This window comes from Protopterus annectens, chromosome 2.part2 (assembly GCF_019279795.1).
Source record: "Protopterus annectens isolate FY-2018-M chromosome 2.part2, PAN1.0, whole genome shotgun sequence".
NCBI classification, from domain to species: domain Eukaryota; kingdom Metazoa; phylum Chordata; order Ceratodontiformes; family Protopteridae; genus Protopterus; species Protopterus annectens.
Window position 1 is genome coordinate 268929717 of NC_056730.1, and position 24218 is coordinate 268953934.

Genomic DNA, 24218 nt, shown 5'->3' on the forward strand with positions numbered 1-24218 from the left:
TATTTGCTTGATCTTGTCAAATTTCTAAACAATATTAGTAATTAGTAAATCAGTGGTTAGCATTGCCGCCTCACAGCAAGAGGTTCTCTGGTTCGATCCTCGGCTGGGGTGCCTTCTGTGCGGAGTCTGCATGTCCTCCCTGTGGTCGCGTGGGTTTCCTCCGGGTGCTCCAGTTTCCTCCCACATCCCAAAGACATGCTGCAGGTGGATTGGACACTCTAAATTGGCCCTAGGTGTGCGTGTGAGTGTGCCTTCTGTGGAAGGTTGGGCCGGCTGGCAACTCGACACCGTAAAACTCCACTGCCATTCAATGTGCGGACAAGGTGATCTAACCGGGAAAAGCCGAAAGAAGAAGAAGAAGAAGATTAGTAATCAGTAAATGAAAAAATAGTCGCTTTTCTTGTTGGAAAATGAATAAGTTGGACCATATATTTTAACAGAAATCAATCATAAAATCTCTTCAAAAGTAGATGAACAGATACATTCATGCCAGTTTATTTGGGAAAAATGAAAATCCCCAGTAATAATACAACTTCCCTTTTTCAAAACTTTCTCTAGGATTTTGATTTAATCCATTTGATCCTGGGCTGAATGACACATACATTTATAACATGCTACAATATTCACTGTATTCAGAACAGAGAAGCCAGGCATTTCAACAAGTATGTCTTGCATGGTGTCTATATGATGGTCTACACAAATCTATCAGGAGTAGCATTTGTCAGAGGCAAGATCTATAACTCCTCCACTTCTCCTATCCAAATTTAAGTGGTCATATCTGTTTAAAACAGACAAGGATATCTCTGAGCATTGACAAGATTCAGTAATAGTCACAACAGAATAATTATTTTTACAGCACAAAAGTTGAAATTCATTCAGCTTGTTCCTTTGGCTATGGGCCTTGGTATGTTAATCCTTTATTTCTTTTTTGAACTTGTACAATTTCACTTTCTCTTATTAAGTAACTGAAACCTAACAAAAATGTGTTACAATGTCCCCATGCTTTAACTTAGCAGTTTACTGTCATCGTGTAACTTGCCCTTATCAAATAACTCTTTCCTACCACAGATTGTGCCTCAAATCATAACAAGATCTAAGCCTTTTCTACTACAAAAATTATTAAGCCATCTGTTAAATAGACAATTGGTTATCTAACATTGATAATGATGGAATCATTTTATAAAAAAAAACTGAAATTACTCATATGCCTTGCACATAGGTCGTGGTTAGCCTGTATTTTAGTGTCCATATGATACAAAGGGGTGAGCAATAATTCCTTGATGCCAGAATGAGTTATGACTGACTCAAGTGATCTCCTGCCTGATGTCAGTCTTTGAAAACCCTTATGTATATGAGACACTTTACATCCACTTAAGTTAGATACCATCTGGCTTTTCATCCAGAAAAAAAGAAGGTCATTGTCCCACTGTACTCATCCCTCATTAGACCTATTATAGAATAAAATGCCGCATTTGGTATGTACCTCTCAAGACATCTGCAACAACAGGAAAGGCCACAGAAATACCTCACTAACAGAATCACAGGCCTAAAGCAGATGCTCTATGCTGACCATCTAAAAAAACTCCACCTATACTCTGTTGCATATCATCTACTCAGAGGCAATCTCTTCTTAACATACAAGGCCATGTCAAACCAAGAGCTGTTGGAAATGCTACACTTAAAGAAATCCCAATCCCTCAGAGATACATGCTCCAGGATTCTAAACCCTTGTCATCACAATGAACAAAACATGCTGGAGGGATAGGTTTCTGACCCAGAGACTCCCCAGACTCTAGAATAGACTTCCCATACATGTCAAGCAGAGCACCTCCTTGGCCCTCTTCAAAAGGAACCTTGATGATTGGATGGGAGATACAAAATTAACCCTGGGGATTATGTCAGTCACCCTGCTAGACAGGAGTCGAGGGAAGTAAATATTGTGGGAAGAAATAGCCAGGGAATTGTTATGGCTAGGCTTGTATAGGCCCTAGGGCCAATAGCCTAGTAGCAACCTATGAACATATGAACCATTAGTTTTTTCTTTATCTATACTTCGGAGTGATCTGATTTTGTGATTGAGTCTCCCAGAATTAGTAACCCACCTTGATGAAAAAATAAAATATCAGAATTTTCTCAATTAATGTTTGCAATCTGAAAATTGCTTCCCACTGCTCACTACTTCAGCTTTTTATTTCTTGGAAACTGAAAAGTCTCTTAATATCTACTGTAGCTATTTATTTTTAGATGCTTCACTGGGTGAGCACTTTTGTTAGTCTGGACACTTACGCTGGTATCACTGAAATTGATAGCAAATTGACCCTTTTCCACTAGATTTAAATATACCTTGACATGCTGGCATTCCTGGTTGGTAACAGTCAACACATACCTCTATATCAAATGCTGATAAGAGTAGCAAACCTATCTCAGTTTATACATTTTTACTGTAACATTCTGCTTAATTCTTACACTTAACAAGCTTTGAAGTGAAAATTTCCTGAGCAAAACATTTATTTAGCTTAGAACGGGCATTATCAATAACAAGTCACTCTTCTAATTATTTAATTACAGATTCTAATCAAGCAAACAGATTATACTTATTGTTTCATAAAATGCAATATTTCTTTCTTATTGATGCCAGAAAGTAGTATTTTATAGTTCTTATTGTTCAATAAGCCATCGCAGTATCTACTTTTGTTGCATGTTGTTATATCCTGCCCTTTCTTGTTTTTAAATCTGTTTGCAAACAAACCACTTTTTTCAAAAGCACTGTCTGGTTAAATAACTTGATTAGAGTCACACAGGAGGGAGAAAGATTGGAGGTAGAAAGATTCATACCCTAGCCTGTGCCCTTGATTACATGAAGCAACACAATAAAACTTAGAGCCTTAATCTACTGCCCTAACTGTCAGACTTTCATTAACTTCTTTATTTTTGATAAATTACTGATGATTACAGTCAATAAGATCAGTCAGAGCAGTTTCATAGTTGTTCAGAACATGCATGCTAATAAAAATCTTTTGTTCTGTTATTTTTTTATGTGAATTAGAGTGGCCTGCCTCTTACCTGTCTTAGATTTTGCAGAACATCTCTGAGTTTGCCTCATATTCATGCTCTAATCCTCATTAATGTTCTTTTGTTTGTTTCTAGTAAATGGCTGAGGATTACAGTTAGACAATAAAGTCAGTTATTAGACTTTCATAAGTCTTAGTCCATGCAAAACCTGTTGTTTTTTTAACATTTTAAGTGAATTCAAGTTGCCTGACACTTAATGCTCTAAGATGTTAACAAAATGATCCTTGTAGTCAAACATGCATGATTTGAATTCCTCCAACTCCATTTGCCAACAGCAAGTCATTTAAATGGAGAGTACATTTTACTTATTCTAGAAAAGGACCACTTTGTTCAAGTGAGGCAAGTCGATGTGAACTGCAGTCAGTAAATAATGACAGGAAGATGAGTTTCAAACTTTGTGTCCTTCAGAGAATGCTTCCTAATGCAAAGCATGGTATTTATTTTTTATTTATTTTTCCTTCATTGGTTTAGTCCCACAAGTCTTTTAGCCCCTTTTCAGGGGACAACTGAGATGGTAGTTGTACTACTAGGGAATCTGGCCAGGGCATCAGGGAACTTCCCCTCTTCTTTTTAATAGGTGCCATGGGCTTTTTTACATCCACCTGAGCTACCACCAACTCAAGCAGATGGGGCCCTCGGTTTAATGTCTCATCTGAAGGACATCACATATTTTAGCTATTTTCTAAGTATATAGAGGACATTTACTATTTGTTCCCAATTTTGGATTTTTATCTGTCAGCTTGAGCTAAGAAGCTGATAGGACAAAGAGGGATTGCTATGCATTGTACTCTGTGGTTCTGACACAAGTAAAGTGAGGTATAGTTCTAGGCCAGTATTTAAGAATTTACTCATCTGTAACAGATATCTGAGGTGTACAGTTATATAAGTGGCTGCAACTGATGGTGTGTGTGTGTGTGTGTGTGTGTGTGTGTGTGTGTGTGTGTGTGTGTGTGCATGTGCATGTGTGCGTGTGCGTGTGTGTGTGTGTGTGTGTGTGTGTGTGTGTGTGTGTGTGTGTGTATGTGCTTGTTTGTGTGGTTGTCTGTAGAGGGTATAGTCCTCAACTGTCTCTGATTTTTCCCCTCATGTTTGTGGTCTGTTCCTTATAACATTTGTAGCTTCCTGGAAAAGTACGCACTGCAATCACTAAATAATGAGTAATGTGGATTTCAGACTGCATACCCTTCAGAAAATATTTGCTAATTCAAAACCTGTTATACTACTAGCAATGTCCTAAGTATATGAGATAAATTTGAAACCTGTTACTGATGTTAGGTCTTTTTCTCAGATTGTTAAGGTAAAACATTGTGAGGGCATGTGGAGTGCAATTGGTTGTACCACATGACACCTACAGCAATGAACTCAAGTGTACTTCTATTATTTATGCATTTGTTCATTCATTCAATTGGATATGTATGCAGCCATATAAGAGCTGTTGTTAATGACCACAACTATGTGTCCATGTGTGCAAAGCTTTTCAATTTGTTCTTACAACATATCTGAGGTACTTCCCTTCAATCAACACAGTCTTACACTCAGGGATGTGTTAATGGTATGCCTGTTTTAGCAAAGTAAACATTGCTTGCACCTTAAGGAATTGGTAATCCAAGTCTTTTGAATGGATGACAACATCATTCAAATAGCCAGTAGTCTAAGCCTGATGGGGTTTTAATAGTCCGTCCATTAGTCTATGCAATAAGGATGGAGCTCAGTATAGGCAAAACGGGGGCACAATACATTGGAAAAAGCTGTTTTGAGGTCCAGTGGTGTCAAACACCTAGCCTTACTCAACATTTTCACCAGATTATCCACCCAGATACAGGGTAACTATCGATTTTAGAGCTGCCATTAAGTTTTTTGAAATAATTGCCTGACTGGACTGGACTGTCTCGTTTTGGAATCAAGGCAATTAAGCTATTCCAGTCATTACCAGACTAGTCAATAAGCTCTAATTTCAGCATTTTTTAAATCTTCTGTTTTGTAGTTTTTTTAAGCTTCTGTTACACATTAGGGTCTTAGTTTGACCTTTTCTCCTTGGATTATGTCTGTATTGCGGTTAGCAAGATTTCTTCTCCATTGTAATTCTGGAATTATGTTTCTATTCAACAGAAGAAAAAAACTCCTGTACTTCCAGCTTTTCAGACATTGGAGTTTCACCTACTATGACTAGAGGGATTGAGAATTCAGATGTTTTCTATGATCTTCACATTCAAACATTGTGTCCAGTGCTCATATTTGTACCTCTGCCCAGCCTTTCAGAACATGTATGCAGTATATTTTTTCAAACTATTTCCTAACTTTGTAATTACTCTCATTTATTCAGCCAACAATCCTTTAAGGTCCTTGCCACTTAGCAAGGAACTTGTTTTTGAGTTCAGGACCAGAAGCAAGACTTGGTTTCCCACCTGAAACTCTCTACTCCAGATAAAATTGTATTTAATATCCATATTCCTTTTGTTCATTCCTAGATGACTTGCGTGAGCCCTTTCCATTTGTTCCCACTTAATTGACATTGTAGACTTCAGTCTTCCCTGAAGGTCAATATATGATCCATTGACACTTCTAAAATGTATCCTTTCCTCTTCGTATATCTCATGCGATGCATCGAAAAATCCTCAGGGCCTCATGCCGTATAACAGCATAAGAAGGACTAAACCTCATGCAAAATCGGGTGTCTCTCAACTTGAGAAGATGAAGTTAAGCAATAGCTGGGACTTATAATGCCCATTTTTCTCAACTACATTTTTCAGCATTGACATCAATGGTTTGTAAAGGTTCCACTAATTCATCTGTTTGGGGATGATACACTAGCTTCCTTAGCTGTTTAATCTGAAAACATTGGAGCTGGTGTTTCAAAACTTTGATCATAAATAGTGTCCCCTGGCCTGTCAAAAAAAAAATTCCTTCAGAATCTCTACACATGAGGACAGTAAAACTAGCTTACTGATGATTCCACTAGAGATGTCTTTTGTAAGAAGGACAGTTTCAGAGAATTAGATGGCATAGTCCAGTACAAAAACTATATACTGGTGTCTTCTGCCAAACCTAACAGCCCCTATATATCCATCACAGTCCTCTCAAAAGACACATTGATTATGGGCATAGATACTAAAGGATTTTAAAAGTTCAGCTTAGGAGGCAGCATTTCACACTCAATCCATGCAGCACAGACACCCGGATAGTAAAATCAGACCAAGATTTTTCATTTGGTTTTGTTCATCCCTTTATGCCCACACCAAAAAAAATGTGGCTTTGAGATTATTTCCATAATGGTTTTCTAAATTCCTTAGGTATCAGCAGCTTCTGCAAAGTCTCTCCTCTTTCATAGGTACTCTGCAGAAGAAATAATTCTCCAATTCAAAACAGGGTAAACCTGAAGTGTTACTTCAAGAGCATCTTCTTCAAATATTCTTGAAATGTTTTCTCACTCACATGGCGTAAAGTATCAGCCTTACACTTAGACCCGTTTAAAACTCAGTCAGTCTACCTGGAGGTCAGATGGACTGGGCTTCCTCTCCTCCTCCTTGAAAGGTAAACCATCTTATTCTGCCATTGGCATGTTAGAAACAATTCTAAAGCCTGCTATTTCCTGAGAAAATGTATTTCATTTCAATATTCTATACACAATTAATATGCACAAAGCTAAGTCAAAACTATACAAACTCCATCTAGCATCTACTACACACTCTCTCCTCACTAAAAACCTATTTTGTTCTGGAGATATCCATCCCATCCTGGCCCCTCTTATCTCTCCAAAACTACCTCTACACTGCCCCCATCTTACTCCTCTAACATTCACCAACCTCAGTCACAACAATCATCTCCATCCAAATGCTTTACTATTTACTCATTGAATATTCAGAGCCTAGCAAATAAAGCCACTGAGCTGCACTCATGGATAGCTCTCAATACCCCATCACATCCTCTCCCTATCTGAAACATGGCTCAAGCCACACATCTCAAATAGTGAAATACTCCCACCAGGTTATAATATCTTCCGACCTGATAGACCTGTAAAAAAAGGTGGTGGTGTGGCCATCGTCTACTCAAACATTCTTAACCTCTCACCATACCCTTCCCCAATTCCTGACTTCCTCCCAGCTGAAATCATCATCCTTAACTGCCATCTGAATCCCCACAAAAAACTTGCAATTGCCTCTATCTACCTTCCTCCTGATAACAATCTGCCCATTCTTGAAAACATCCTATCCTGGTTCTCCCACAACATACCATATGAGACACTTATCCTTGGTGATGTCAACATTGATTGGTCCAAACTCACAACTGACTCCCCACAACTCAGTATCCACCTACATGGCTTCCACCAACTTATAACATCTCCCACTCGCTTCCATAAAAATCCACTTCCAGCTCCATCATAGACTGGATCCTTACCAATTCCCCCCACCAATACCACAATCCCACCACCTTACCTGACTCCCTCAGTGATCATCTCCCTACCACCATCTTAAGACACAACTGCCATATTCCTAAACCCCACCTTATCAAAGACTGTCAGAAACTTTCAATTCATCCCAATTTAACTCCATTCTCCACAACATAGATTGGTCCATCCTAAAACACCTCCCCCTAAACGATGCTGTAAACACTTTCAATAGCATCTTCATGAATACTCTAAACTCCTTAGCTCCCTCTAGGAAGATGAGAGTAAAATCAAACCATGCTCCCTGGCTCTCCAAAGAGACTAGGTTCCTTATGAAACAAAGAGATCATGCTTGGAAAACCTGGACTAAAACTAAACAACCACCTTTTCTTCAAAAATACAGGCAACTGAGGAACCCTGCAAAAACACATACAACTAATGACAAAAAGTTATACTATAGCTCTGCTCAGCTTAACAACAAATCCAATCCTCGAAAATGTTGGTCAACTCTCAACAACATCCTCTATCCTGGAAAGCCCTCTAATCCCTCCCCATACCCTAACTCTTCCTCTCAGGAAACAGCTACCCTCCTGAATAAACACTTTATCTCTTCCATCCAAAATTTGGTAAACTCTGCTTCGACACCCACCTCTCCAAGTCCCACTAACACAACTTTGTTTTCTTTTGAGCCAGTTCCCATTACTTACATCAAATCTCTACTACTCAAGCTAAAGCCCTGCTCTCCTTCCACTGACAATCTATCTCCTACATTCCTCAAACTTGCTGCTGACTCAATTGCCTACCCTATATCTATACTAATTAATTGATCTATTCTGGAATCAACTGTCCCCAACCTTTGGAAATCTTTGTCCACTATCCCTCTTCATAAAGGTGGAAACTCCACTGACCCCTCAAACTACTGACCCATTGCCATTCTGTCCCCCTCTCCAAGATATTAGAAAAATGTATTCACTCACAGCTTCTCAATCACCTCCTCACACACCACTTACTTACCCTTACCCAACATGGATTTCGTCCTCACCACAGCACCACCACTGCCCTCCTCTCCTTCACTCATATCATTGCAGAGGCTCTAGACAACAATAAACTCATTTCCTGTCTCTTCCTGGATCTCTCCAAACCCTTCGATACTGTCTCTCATCCTCTACTACTATCCAAACTCGCAAATCTCCACCTATCCCCCTCCACACTTGTCTGGTTTAATAGTTACCTATCTGGCAGGGAACAATCTGTCAAATGGCTCTCATCCTCCTCACCTTTCCTTCCTATCTCCACTGGTGTTCCCCAAGGCTCCATCTTGGGACCCCTTTTGTTTAAAATCTTCAACAATGATCTTTACACCTCATGCAAAGAATCCTCCCTTATTCAGTATGCCGGTGACTCCACACATATCCATCTCAAATAACATTCCTGAACTACACTCCCTGACCCAACAGGCCCTACTATCCACTGAACAATGGCTCTCTCACAACCTATTGATCCTAAATCCCAAAAAGACCAAACTCCTACTTTTCCTTCCCCGTTCTCTTTCTCATCACAAAACCTCCTTTTTTATTACATCTTCTAACAATACAAACATCCAACCTGACACCCACACAAAACTCCTAGGGGTCATTATCGATGATGAACTCAAGTTCAACCTACACATACTTCAATGTATAAAAAAAAACAAACAAGAAACTAGGTCTGCTATATCGGAACAAAAAATTCCTAACCCCTGAATCTAGACTTACCCTGGACCAAGAGGTTACCCTCACCAAGAGGATCAAAGGGCTCAAACAGATGCCATATGCTGCCCGGTTAAAGAAACTCCAGCTCTACTCAGTGGCATACCGCCTGTTCAGGGGTGATCTGTGCCTGACGTATAAAGCCATGTCCAATCCGGAATTAATGGACATGCTGCACCTCAGAAAATCCAAATCCCATCGAGCTACGTGCTCGAGAGACTTGAACCTCAGCACTGAAATAAATAGGACATGCTGGAGTGACAGATTCATAACCCAGAGGCTCCCTTCACTCTGGAATAAAATCCCAGTCCAGGTAAGGCAGAGTCCCTCATTGACTCTCTTCAAGAGGAATCTTGATGAGTGGATGGGAGATCGTAGGTTTATCCCGGGTATCACTTCTGTGTCACTGTTAGACAGAGGCACAGTATACTAACCTCGAAAAAGGGCATAGCAAAATTAATTTAAAATGGGTGGCGAAAGCCAAACACATTCTGGCTAGGCTTATAAATGCCCTAGGGCAGATTGCCTAGTATGAACCTATGAACCTATGAACTTATGAACCAGGCACTCCTCCTCCCCTCCCTCTTATACGCCACCCCAGTTCTTACCAATATCCAGGCCTCTACTCTAAACAAATTGCAACAGACTTACCATAAAATAGCCAGATTCATTACTAACTCCCCATACAACTCACACCACTGCATTTCTTTAAACTCTCTTCAATGGCTTGAACTTCCCCAGTTTCTGCTATCTTATCAATTTCATATGCTACACTCTATTCTTTATAAACCCTCCTTCTGTCCATCTCTGTCTTCCTTAGTCTCCATCTACATCCCATCCCAGACCCTCCATACTTCTAACCAACAATTACTTGATATCTACCACCCAAAAAGGTCAGTAGGCCAACTACTCTACAAGCCCTCCCTTGCCCATGCTTGGAACAAACTTCCCCTTGACTTACGTTCAATCTCCCACACCTCACACTTTAAAAATGAACTTAAAGCTTATTTTCTCAATTCCAGAACCTGCCCTTGCCATGACCCTACCTAGTCTTCCTTCCCTTTATGTACCCTCAAAAGGACCATACTTAGTACCGCATTACACCTCTCTCTCCAATGTGTCTACTATGCATTTGCACAATTTTATACAAAGAAAAAGTTTATTGTTGACCTATTGAACTATATCAATGTAAAATTGTTGCTTAGCTTCTTTTTAATGCAACTTTAACTTTATGCATGTAACCCAACATATGGGAATCATTTTGCTATAACTGCTATTATATCAATATTGCTTTAAATTGTACTTGTTTTAAAATGTATTAATTGAGCTTTTCTCCTCGGGTCTCCACTGAAAATGGGCCACAAGCCCAGCTGGACAAACCCGGTTAACAAATGTCAATAAATAAAATAAATAAATATAAAATAAATATATTCTGAGAATTTTTCCTCAGTTTCAGTTTTTATGTGTAGCTTTACACTCTTTTTTTAAAGTCTACTGTTCTATCCCTTCTTCTCAACTTCTTCCAGGAAGCTTACTTTACTGTCCCCCAGTACTGATGCCACATGTTTCCTCTGTGGCTCATTTTTGCACCCACCTATACTTCATTTTGTGTGCTTGACTCTACATTAGGTTCTTGAGACCTAGTCTTTTCTGCAGACAACAGTCAGCCCATTCACTTGCTGGGACTCTTTGTGTAAATGTTCACAAACTTTCACTTTATAGAAACATTTATCTATTCTTATGTTTGTCCTGGGTACTTTATAGTAAACCCAATAGATATAATTTCTCTGCTGAAAGGTATTAATGTCTTTCGGATTTTCCCAGTTAGAGGTTACCACAGCGGAGCTCCAGTCTTCTAATGATTGGCCATGGATTTTTATGGTGCCGAGCTGCTAGCCTGACGCCCACCCTTTAAAGAAGGCACATCCATTCACACATGCACCTACCTGCATGTCTTTGAATGTCACTCGACCGCGGGGAGGACATGCAAACTCCACACAGAAGGTGCTCCAGCTGATATAATAAACCATTTTATTCCATAATATTTTATAGTGGGATGACTTGGACTGCATATGGGGGTTTGAATAAGGCTCCTTGCTGTTGCAATCTTCCCACTGCTGCCACATATGTTTGACATATGGCAAGTATTTCCCAAAACATAGACTGCAATTAGAAAAAAGCACTATGGGTAATGGGTGTACAGCATTCCAAAACTGGGTCTGTACTTCCACATAAAGAACAGAGTACCATCTTTTTCTTTATGTATACCTAATACTTCTGATATCTTTGGTAAGAGAGCTTTCCTTTTCCAAATATACTCATATTTTATTAGAGAGATCTTACTTCCCAAGTCAACAAACTTTGTAGCTCCTGCCTCTCAGTTATAATTACACGTCATTAATTTTGTGGTGGCACAATAATGGGCAGTATATTTCTTGTTCACACTTCAGAGCCACTTGCCAACCCAATAATGGGCAGTTTATTGCTTGTTCAAACTTCAGAGCCATTTGCCCCCCCCCCCCCCAATAATGGGCAGTTTATTGCTTGTTCACACTTCAGAGCGACCCCCCCCCCCCCACACACACACACACTTTCCTTCTGATCTGAACAGGACTTTTGGTCTTGATGTCCACTTCATGGTACTTAGCTATGTGCTCACTGCTCCCACATTTCAAATATACTACAAAATATGGAGTCTCCTTCTCTTTATTCACAGATACACAAGTGACTTTATTAGCTTTTTCTTGTGATATAAAATTCCTTAGTTAGTGTTACAGTGATTTTGGTTCTATATTATGCTATTGGAATTATGCATATGAGGATTCATAAACCTGTGTGTGTGTGTGTATGTGTGTGTGTGTGTGTGTGTCTATATATCTACATACATATATATATATATATATATATATATATATATATATATATATATATATATATATATATATATATATATATATATATATATCTACATATATATATTTACATGGGTCCCCGGGCAGACAGTGGAGACCATATAACTTTCCAAAATGTCAAAGCTTTTGTATGGAGATCATGGTACAGTGGGGAATCAATGAATTTAGCTTTTCACTATTGTAGTGCGATCTCAGAGTTGGTATATATAATATGCAAGGAGTGTGGGGGTGCAGAGAGGGCTTGCCCCCAGCAAAGATGCAGATTTTTTTTTTCTTGTTTTCTGTCATTTGAAATTTCAGAAAGTCATTCCTATGGTCTAGCCATATGAGTTTGACTGCCATTGTGTTGACCCTCTGAAGTAGATCCATATATATATATATATATATATATATATATATATATATATATATATATATACAGAGAGAGAGATAGCAATATAACTATAACTCTCTCTCTCTCTCTATATATATATATATGTATATATATATATATATATGTATTCATGGATTCACTTTATAATCTCCAAATACTGAAAAATCAAATTTCAGTATCTTGAGACTATAAAGCCAAAAACACAAACTCGAAAACCAAAACCATGAAATTCAAAACCGCGAATGTAAACAAAACACTACACCACACATACAAACACAAATACATCTACCTCCCGACAGTACAACAAAGCAAAACAACACACATGAATGCAACAATTCAAATACACACACCTACCCTTCCTATAAGCAGGGGGGAAGCACCCCTGCACCCCCATGTTGGGGGCTGCGCCCACCCCCCCCCGCTACTTATATATACTAACTCTGAGGCCACACTAAACATTCAAAGACAGACAACCCACCACCACACATTCTACACCACCCTTGTATAAACACATCACATACATACAAACACCACCACTCTCAACACTGACACACTCACACTCTTACTTACCTACCCTAACCCACACCTGATACTCCCCAACACACTCACAAACACACAAACCCACCCCTGCACCCCTCATGTCAGGGGCTGCACCCACACCCCTCACTACTTATATATACTAACTCCGAGGCCACACTAAACACCACCCACCACCACACATTCTGCACCCCCCTTGCACAAACACACATCACATATATATATATATATATATATATATATATATATATATATAAACACCACCACTCTCAACACTGACACAATCACACTCTTACTTACCTACCCTAACCCATACCTAATATTCTTCAACACACTTACAAACCCTCCCCAAAACCTTTAAAAAACATAACACTTACCTAACGCACCATCAGTAACACAGGTTCGACATTTCTGGCTTCGATATTCTGCAGTTTCACGCAATTGCAGATTCAACAATTTGGTCTCGAAATACTGAAATTCAACATTTCAGTATTTAGAGTTTCCAAAGGAAACCCATATATGCAGATAGAGAGAGAGAGAGAGAGAGATAGTTATATGTGTAGTGCATCAGGCAGGAAGGAAAAACCTTTTTAATCCCTGTATATCTGTGAATTTCAGAGACTGAGAATCATTTCCTATATTCATCTGGCAAAAAAAAAACTTGAAAATCCATTTCTAAACAAATCTTCAATTGCCTGCATGCTACACACTGTACGGCAGATGCCCTGCAAGAGTTCCAAAACTAACAGTGATGTCAGTATAGCCAACTGTTTGGCCTACCTGCTTTTAAAGTAAATTCTAATTGAGAAAAATGTGTGTTGACCTTACCTTAGCCTTCAAAAACCCTGTAACTAGTCAGTTATATCAAGGATAGCATTAAGAAATTTAGCTATAGCACCACATACCAGTGGCAGACTAATAATGTCACCATTACATAATACACATTCCAGGTAAACATTTTGCAATCACCATCCATATGTTATTTTAGTACCCTGCCTGATATGTAGAAATGGAGGATATGTTTATTTGGTTAGTTACCATGCAATTTGGCGTTGCTGATTTACTAGTGCAGCCTAATGCCTCGAGACTAGGTGTTGGCTTTACCACTGGTTCTGTTTATGTGAATGCATTCAAAGAATGGTGGAGATTTCATTTCATAGAAGGCTACCTGTGATCACCCCTAAGAAGTCTTTCCAACTCTTGAGATGAAGGACAGCACTTTTAGTATATCTCAGTTGAGTGTGTTTTTTTTGTTATGATACACCCTTGAATACCCTAGTATTTGCCAATGATGAAATTACATTCACTAATAAGTATAAAAATAATATTGAAACCTGCTTAATAGCGCACCACGGAGAACCGTCTGTTCAGACCCAAGTTCACGAAACACCACAATTCACATATCTATCGTAATAGGTACAAAAGAGAGTCTATTCAGACCCAAAAGCATGTAGTTGAACTAAATCACAATTCAGGCAGTTAGAAATCAAATATTCAGTCTATTCAGACCAAACACAATAAAATATTCCAATGTTCCTCAAGCAAAAAGAGAATGTAATCCAGAGTAAAAACTGCTTTAATGTAAAATGGCGCTTTCGCTAATAAGCTTTTTCAAACCAGTACAAAGCCTACTGGAATACAACAATTTATATGTTAACATTAATTGAATAATTCCAATTAACTTAAACAAATGCATTACTTAAAGCCATATAGCATATGAATGAAAGCAGATGAACAAATTATCAAAACTTAAAAATTTTAAAAAATTGGTTTAAGAAACTGAAGCAAACATATATAAGTTGATTAAAATGTCTTAAAAACAAATGGATATATCTTACTTTAATATATATTATATAAAATAAAAAACATTAAAAATCTAGCGTCTTCTATTCTTTGTTTTTAAGACATTTTAATCAACTTATATATGTTTGCTTCAGTTTCTTAAACCAATTTTTTAAAATTGTTTAAGTTTTGATAATTTGTTCATCTGCTTTCATTCATATGCTATATGGCTTTAAGTAATGCATTTGTTTAAGTTAATTGGAATTATTCAATTAATGTTAACATATAAATTGTTGTATTCCAGTAGGCTTTGTACTGGTTTGAAAAAGCTTATTAGCGAAAGCGCTCACCATTTTCTTACATTAAAGCAGTTTTTTACTCTGGATTACATTCTCTTTGTTATTTGCTTGAGGAACATTGGAATATTTTATTGTGTTTGGTCTGAATAGACTGAATATTTGATTTCTAACTGCCTGAATTGTGGTTTAGTTCAACTACATGCTTTTGGGTCTGAATAGACTCTCTTTTGTACCTATTGCGATAGATATGTGAATTGTGGTGTTTCGTGAACTTGGGTCTGAACAGACGTGCTGCATACTCTACATTCAAGTTCTCCGTGGTGTGCTATTAAGCAGGTTTCAATATTATTTTCATACTCATTTTCATTATTTATCTGCTTATAGCGCAGTCTCTACTGTGGAAACTTTTGTTATTTGTCTACATTCACTAATAAGCCTAATAGGAGAGGGATAAAGTGTAGCTAATACTTCTTTGAACCTTGAGGAAATAACAAGAAGAATAAGCTGCCTAATGTTGAAGGAATGTCTAACCTCCACATAAACCTGTTTTTCAGAAGAGAGTTTGTTGTCAACATAGGTACCAATTTCCCTGATCTGTGTCTAAATTAGTGGGAGGCTTTCTCTATGGAGTGTGGTACTGGTGTTAAATTTACCAAATGAAACGTTGCTGCATTTCTTGACATTTAGGATAATCCCATGACTAACACAGCGAGCATTTGCTTGGTCCAGATCTTGGTGGAAAAATTGCATATCAGAACGGTATCTGAAAAATTGTCCCTGCTTTAAATGCATCAGCAAACTTGTTTAGCCTTAGCCCTTTGATATCAGCTTTCATGGCACAGTAGTATATACCAGAGAGAACGGTGTCTAGAACAAAGTCCTGCAGGAGAGAAATGGTGTTTTTTTCTGTCTGGAGGACAGTATGAGTCCTATTAGACAACTAATTATGTGTGCAGCAAACTATATATCAGTTAATGTCAGTTTGGAAGACTTCCTCTATTATCCCAGCAAGGGATATAGTGTTGAAGGCCTTGACAAGCTTTATGCTGACAGCAAGGACTACATGTCCCTAACCCATGGCCTCAGTAACGCTTTTGAAGAGCTTAGCCAGGTTTATTGTACATAGTCTGCTTTTTACAATGCTGAACAAGGGTGCACCCAGATATATAAAATCACTATTATTTTATTACTTAAGTTACAATATTTTCCATAACTTTGCAGATAATACTAGTGAGACAAATAGTCCTATTACCCCCAGGGTCACTGGGGGTCCACCCTTTTTTGTAAGACATGGCTACTGCTGTTTTCTGTATCTCTAGTATTAAACAATGGGCTGACATCAAAAACTGGATGGAGAAGTTTTGCTGGGTGGGGCTTATCCTTTCTTAGCAGATGGCCAAGGATATTATCCAGACCTATGCAACTGGTATTTTTCATTTTGGAATGTGGCCAAAGTTTTGATTTTGGAAAGGGAGAGGAGAATAAAAATAGGAAGAGTGGTTCCTCCCCATATACTTTGCGAGATGTAAGATTATAAAATGGAGTAAAACCATTTCATGTTCGTATCTGGCTGAGAAAAGCTTACTCTATGTATCAGTTTTGGCTTCTTTTCTGTTCATCATTTTGTTGACAAATTCTGGAGTCACAGTGGTAATCTTTCCTTAGTCCACCACATGGATGCCTCTCATGTGCTCTGTGCATGTGACATTCTAAATATAGTATAAGCTTTGTTGTAACAATAGGTCTCTTACACTTGAATCTTGACTTACGTAGTTAGGTCTTCTAGTCAGCACTAATAAAATTAAAGCCATGCTTTCTGTGTGAGTAAATATTTGCTGCTATTTCTCCAAATCTTCCTCTTAACTGTAACAATGGTGATCATATTTCTACATTTGGTATCACAATATGCCTATATTGTGATGCAGGCCTCTTTTCCACAGAATCAAAAGGGCAAATTGGTCTATTCTTTGCACTCATGCAAATCATACATAATTATGATATGCCTCTACTGTAAAAAAAAAAAATAAACACATAAATAAATAAAATAAAATAAAAAATGGCCCTGCCTCTACTACTCCTATGACTTTTATCTTGTGGCGTCATGTGAACAAATCTTTTCAGTTGTGTAAATTATTTGGAGCAGGCTTTTTTAACTTCTGGTCAGGATAAGGACTTCATTCTATGCTGGTTGACCACTATGCCACACCACTACTAACAGATCAGAGTTGAAGACTGATAGTCGTAGAGTGTGTGAGTCTAGTAACCATTGCACTCCTGACATAATGAGGTAGCATAACTTACAAAGAAATTAAAGGGTAGCTGGCATCTCTCCAGTCACATTTGCATGGCATTATAGGGAATGCTAGGACTACTGCAAATCAGCTGTTTTGATCATCATGTGTCCATTTATATGTTTTCCTCTGCTTGTGATGGAACTGAATTTTTTCCTAAGAACACACATTTTTCATTATACATTCTTTTTTGCCTGCTGTAGTAATGTGAATAAGATCGGAATATGTATCTAAAGTATATACTCTGTGAAAGCAACATTCCAGAGAAACAGTGGCATTTTATGTCTATATATATGTGTGTGTGTGTGTGTGTGTGTGTGTGTGTGTGTGTGTGTGTGTGTGTGTGTGTGTGTGTGTATGTATTGTGCACTTGCTCTTTTTCAAATTTACTGTGTCCAGGGAGAGAGAACATATAAATATGGTGTGTAGAGGGAAAAACAACCCCCCCCCAACAAGCAAAATGCAATGCTTCCTTCATTTCTTAGAAAAAGGCTGTTCTAATTTGTTAGGTGCTGATTTGTATGAAATTCACTACACTCAGAGAGAACATGATTTATGCATTTCTGTTCTCAAGCTACTGGCTTTTATGTGTTTATATGCATATAATTCTGCTTATTTCTGCTTAGAGCTTCAAGGATTCAGAGGTATAGTAGGCCCATATGTGTGCATATGTTATGCGAATGGATGTGCGTGTGTGCCCTCTAGCAAACTGATAAAAATAACTTGCTCTGAGCCAAAAAAAAAAAAAAAAAAAAAAAGAAAAATACATTGTTGCATAGTTCAGGGTAAATGTGAAGGTTTTGTTTTTATGTTTTTGTTTTTTTTTATTACAGGTAGCAATAAATTATTGCAATGGCCTTCTTGCTGAAATAACTTTTAAAGAGTACTAAATACAATTCTTTTGGGAGGTGAGAATATAATTTTCCATTTAAGTGGTGTGAACATTTTAAGCAATAGACAGAAAACTGAGAAGATTTGGAGGGTGACTTGAACACATTATGTGTCTGTGTCAAGGTGTGTCTGCCATTTTCTAGGTTGTGATAGATACTGGGAAGCATATTCTGTTCTGCAATATATGAAACCTAATATAACATCATAATATTTCATAGCTATTGGCCACATCTCAGTGATAAATTATTTCACAGTGAGCACAAGTGCACACACACACACACACACACACACACACACACACACACACACACACACACACACACACACACACACACATTCACACGCACAGATACATATATATATATATATATATATATATATATATATATATATATATATATATATATATATATATTCACTTTATATGCTTGAAATCCTGAAATTTCAATTTCAGAATCTCAAGCCCATAAAGTGGAAAACTTAAAACACCGAACACTCAGAAGCACAAATTCAAAATTGTGACTTCTATACAACACACACACCACATGCATACACATACACATTCACACACCTTCCTCCAAACAAACAAACACACAACCCAATCTAACTACAAGGAGGGGGGCAAGCCCCCCCGTACCCCCCATGTCCCGACACACCCCCTACTTAAATATATTAATTCCAAGGTTGCACTACATACACAAACACACAAAACGCCACCACACAAGCTACATCCCCCTCTCACACACACACACACCACAGTAACAAAACACACTAACACACTACAGCCCCTACCCATAACCCTTAAAACATAAACACTTACCTGAATCCATGAACACAGCGCAACACCAGATCCACTGATTCAACATCTCCGAAATGGGAAATTTTGAATTCTGCGCTTCTGAGTGTTCAGCGTTTTAGGTTTTCTACTTTATGGGCTCGAGATTCTGAAATTCGATATTTCAGGATTTCGAGCATATAAAGTGAATCCGTATATATATATATATATATATATATATATATATATAAAACCCAGCCAATGGGAATGCACAAGCCAGTGCATTTCTTTGTGCCAGTCCCAGGCCTGGTTAAATGGGGAGGGTTGCATCAGGAAGGGCATCCGGCTTAAAACCTCTGCCAAATTACTTATACGGAGAACATTTCGTATTTCCATACCGGATCAGTCAAGGCCTGGGTTAACAATGACCGTCACCGGTACTGTTAGCCTACAGGGTGCTGGCGGAAATTGGGCTACTGTTGACCAAAGGAGAAGAGGAGGGGAAGGCATGCCTGAAGGCAGGAAGAGAGGAGGAAGGTTAGGAGTGTAGTAGTGAGGGTAGGAACTTTGAATGTTGGCAGTATGATTGGTATAGAGAGAGAGCTAGCTGATATGATGGAGAGAAGGAAGGATGATATATTCTGTGTGCAAGAGACCAGATGGAAGGGATGTAAGGCCAGGTGTATGGGAGGCAGGTTCAAATCGATCTATCATGGTGTGAATGGCAGGAGAAATGGGGTAGGGTTATCCTAAAGGAACAGTATGCCAAGAGTGTTTTGGAGGTGAAGAGAGTGTCTGGTAGAGTGATGTTTATGAAGCCTGAAATTGATGGTGTAATGTTGAATGTTGTTAGTGCATATGCTCCACAAGTTGGGTGTGTGATGGATGAGAAAGAAAAATTTTGGAGTGAGTTGGATGAAATGGTGGTGAGTGTACCCAAGGGTGAGAGACTAGTGATTGGAGCGGACCTCAATGGGTATGTTGTTGAAATGAAGAGAGGGGATGAGGAAGTGATGGGTAGATATGGTGTTAAGGAGAGGAATGCTGAAGGTCAGATGATTGTGGATTTTGCGAAAAGGATGGACATGGCTGTGGTGAATGCATATTTTAAGAAGAGGGTGGAGCATAGGGTGACATACAAGAGTGGATGGAGGAAGATGCACACAGGTGGATTATATCCTATGTAGGAGGGCCAGTCTGAAGGAGATTGGAGACTGTAAAGTGGTGACAGGGGAAAGTGTAGTTAAGCAGCATAGAATGGTGGTCTGTAGGATGACATCGGTGATCAAGAAGAAAAGTAGGAGTGTGAAAGCAGTGCCAAGGATTAAATGGTAGAAGTTAAAAAGGATGATTGTGAGGAGGAGTTCAGGGAAGAGTTAAGACAGGCACTGGGAGGCAGTGAAGAGTTTCCGAATAGCTGGGTAACTACAGCAGAGCTAGTAAGGGAGACTGCTAGAAACATGCTTGGTGTGACATCTGGACAGAGGAAGGAGGACAAGGAGACCCGGTGGTGGAATGAGGAATTACAGGAGAGTATACTGAGGAAGAGGCTGGTGAAGAAGAAGTGGGATTGTCAAAGAGATGAAGAAAGTAGACATGAATATAAGGAGATGAGACGCATGGCAAAGAGAGAGGTGGTGAAGGCTAAGGATAAGGCATATGGAGAGTTGTATGAGAGATTGGACACTAAAGAGGGAGAAAAGGACCTATACTGATTGGCTAGACAGAGGGACAGAGCTGGGAAAGATGTGCAGCAGGTAAGGGTGATAAAGTATAGTGAGGGAAACCTATTCACAAGTGAGGAGAGTGTGTTGAAGAGATGGAAAGAGTACTTTGAAGGGCTGATGAATAAAGAGAATGAGAGAGAGAGAAGGTTGGATGATGTGGGGATAGTGAATCAGGAAGTGACACAGATTACCAAGGAGGAAGTAAGGACAGCTATGAAGAGGATGAAGAATGGAAAGGCTGTTGGCCCAGATGACATACCAGTGGAAGCATGGAGGTGCTTAGGTGAAATGGCAGTGGAATTTTTAACCAGATTATTTAATGAAATTTTGGAAAGTCAGAGGATGCCTGATGAGTGGAGAAAAAGTGTTTTGGTACCTATCTTTAAGAATAAGAGTGATGTGCAGAGCTGCAGTAATTACAAAGGGATAAAATTGATCAGTCACAGCTTGAAATTATGGGAAAGAGTAGTGGAAGCTAGGTTAAGAAGGGAGGTGATGATTAGTGATCATGATGGTTTCATGCCAGGAAAGAGCTCTACAGATGCAATATTTGCTCTGAGAGTGTTGTTGGAGAAATACAGAGAAGGTCAGAAGGAGTTGCATTGTGTCTTTGTGGACTTAGAGAAAGCATATGACAGGGTGCCTAGAGAGGAGTTGTGGTATTGTATGAGGAAGTCGGGAGTGGCAGAGAAGTATGTAAGAGTGGTACAGGATATGTACAAGGGTAGTGTGACATTGGTGTGGACTGCAGTGGGAGTGACAGATATGTTTAAGGTGGAGGTGGGATTACATCAAGGATCAGCTCTGAGCCCTTTCTTATTTGCAGTGGTGATGGACAGGTTGACAGATGAGATCAGACAGGAGGCCCCGCGGACTATGATGTTTGCAGATGACACTGTGATATGTAGTGAGAGTAGGGACCAGGTTGAGGAGACCCTGGAGAGGTGGAGATATGCTTTAGAGAGGAGAGGAATGAAGGTCAGCAGGGCTAAAATGAATATATGTGTGCAAATGTGAGGGAGGGTAGAGGAATGGTGAGGATGCAGGGAGTAGAGGTGATGAAGGTGGATGAGTTTAAGTACTTGGAATTAACAGTTCAGAGTAATGGTGAGTGTGGAAGAGAGGTGAAGAAGAGAGTACAGGCAGGGTGGAATGGGTGAAGAAGAGTGTCAAGAGTGATTTGTGACAGACGTGTACAAGTAAGAGTGAAAGGGAAGCTCTACAAGAGGGTAGTGAGACCAGCTATGTTATATGGGTTGGAGACGGTGGCATTGATGAAAAGGCAGGAGTCATGGCTGGATGTGGCAGAGTTAAAGATGTTAAGATTTGCACTGGGTGTGACTAGAATGGACAGGATTAGGAATCAGTATATTAGAGGGTCAGCTCAGGTTGGACAGTTTAGAGACAAAGCAAGACAGGTGAGATTGCGTTGGTTTGGATATGTGCTGAGGAGGGATGCTGGGTATATTGGGAAAAGGATGCTAAGGATGGAGCTGCCAGGTAAGAGGAAAAGAAGAAGGCCTAAGATAAGGTTTATGGATGTGGTGAGAGAGGACATGCAGGTGGTTGGTGTGAAAGAGCATGATGCAGAGGACAGGAAGAAATGGAAACAGATGATCCGCTGTGACGACCCCTAACGGGAACAGCTGAAAGAAGATGATGATGCTAAATATATATATATATATATATATATATATATATATATATATATATATATACATATGTGTGTGTGTGTGTGTGTGTGTGCACGAGTGTGCGCTAGTGTCATTATTGTCACATATTAGTCTATAAATTTATTTTAATTCTTTTACATAATGGCAGCAGAGATATATTTCTCCCATAATAGCTCCTATTAACAAATGGGTAAATATGCTAATAATAAATACATTTCTTAGTAAATGTAACTGCACAACACTGTATTTTTTTTTGTATAATTACAGGTAAAGTACATTCATTTATCTTATCATACATTTGAAGTGGCATTTTGATTTGCAAGTAGACAAATAAGGCAGATGTATGACTTGTTACCACACAAGTCTACACATGGAATATACTCACAACATACAGAATGAAATGGCATTTGGGCAAACTGCCACAGCTGTTAGTTACACGTTTCCCTTAAGTATGATAAATGTGGTGTTGGTTGTATTGCATTGGGGAGAGCAAGAGATTTGCCTTTAGGGGTGTGGAGAACTTTGCCCATATGAAAAAGAATTGCATTTAAAATAGTTTTCAACAAATGTCTTTTTAGTAAGTCTCCTACTGGGGAAAAGCAATTAGTGAAATACACTCAATATGTCAAACTGTATGCTATAAGCAACCCTTCCAAAATCACGTGTTCTATGTTTCTTTACTTAAGCAATTATATAACAGTTTGTCAAGCTGTCATTAATTACATTTTGCAGGTACTTCTAATTACGTTTTCTTGTATTGTGAATTAAATTCTAAATAAAACAACAAATAAAATGCACATACAGTACTTAGAAAAGTTTTTGCATATTTTACATTTTATTAATGTATAAACTATACTAATTTTCACTCTGAGAAAAGAGGCTCCCCATTAGCAGTTTCTGACATGCACACCTTGGGTCTGCAAATTGCCTTATACATTTAACTTAACGGATGCTCAGCCAGTGCATCTGAGTATGTCAATGTAATCAAGCACCACATTCTGACACTGATCTTATTTGAAGAATGTGTTCCATTTACTAGCCTTTAAGCTTTTATACACTCCACTAATCACTTGTCTAGATAACTGATGGAGGAGAGATTGATTGATTGATATATATCTTACTACTTCATCATGTCATTCTGTGTAGTAGCCTATTTCCAAGGTGGACATGGAAAGATGGTAATATAATGGAAGGATGATAAATGACTACGTACATTACATTGTTCTGTTATTCTGTTTTGGATAATATAAGTGATACAATCAGTTAAGCATTGCTCTGATATAGGTTACAGAGAAAGTAGAAGAAGAAGAAGAATAACTAAAAATGTAAATGTGTGAAAAAGAACATTTAATATTCGTAGAAGCCAAGTCAAAATAAGTTTATGTACAGCAAAACTTTGCCTCATGGTTCGAGAAACTTGATTTGCATAATATTTATTTTCCATTGGGAGAAGAAACATATTTTGCTCTTTTTGCAAAGAAAAGAATGCAGTATAGTTTGCTTAATGTGTTTAAATAATATATTTTCTCATGTATCATATTGTTATTTTTAGAATTACCTTCAAGTTATTCATATATAACTAATGAATCTCTTAATATGTAGTGGCTCTTGAGACCAGTGTAAATAACAAGTTGTTTGTTACTGTTGTATTTCAGATATGCAAGAGCATCTACAAAATTACAAGATAATAATAGGACTGTCTTAGAAAAGGCCACAATCTATGAATCAGCCAAGAGTACAGATTAAAATGCCTG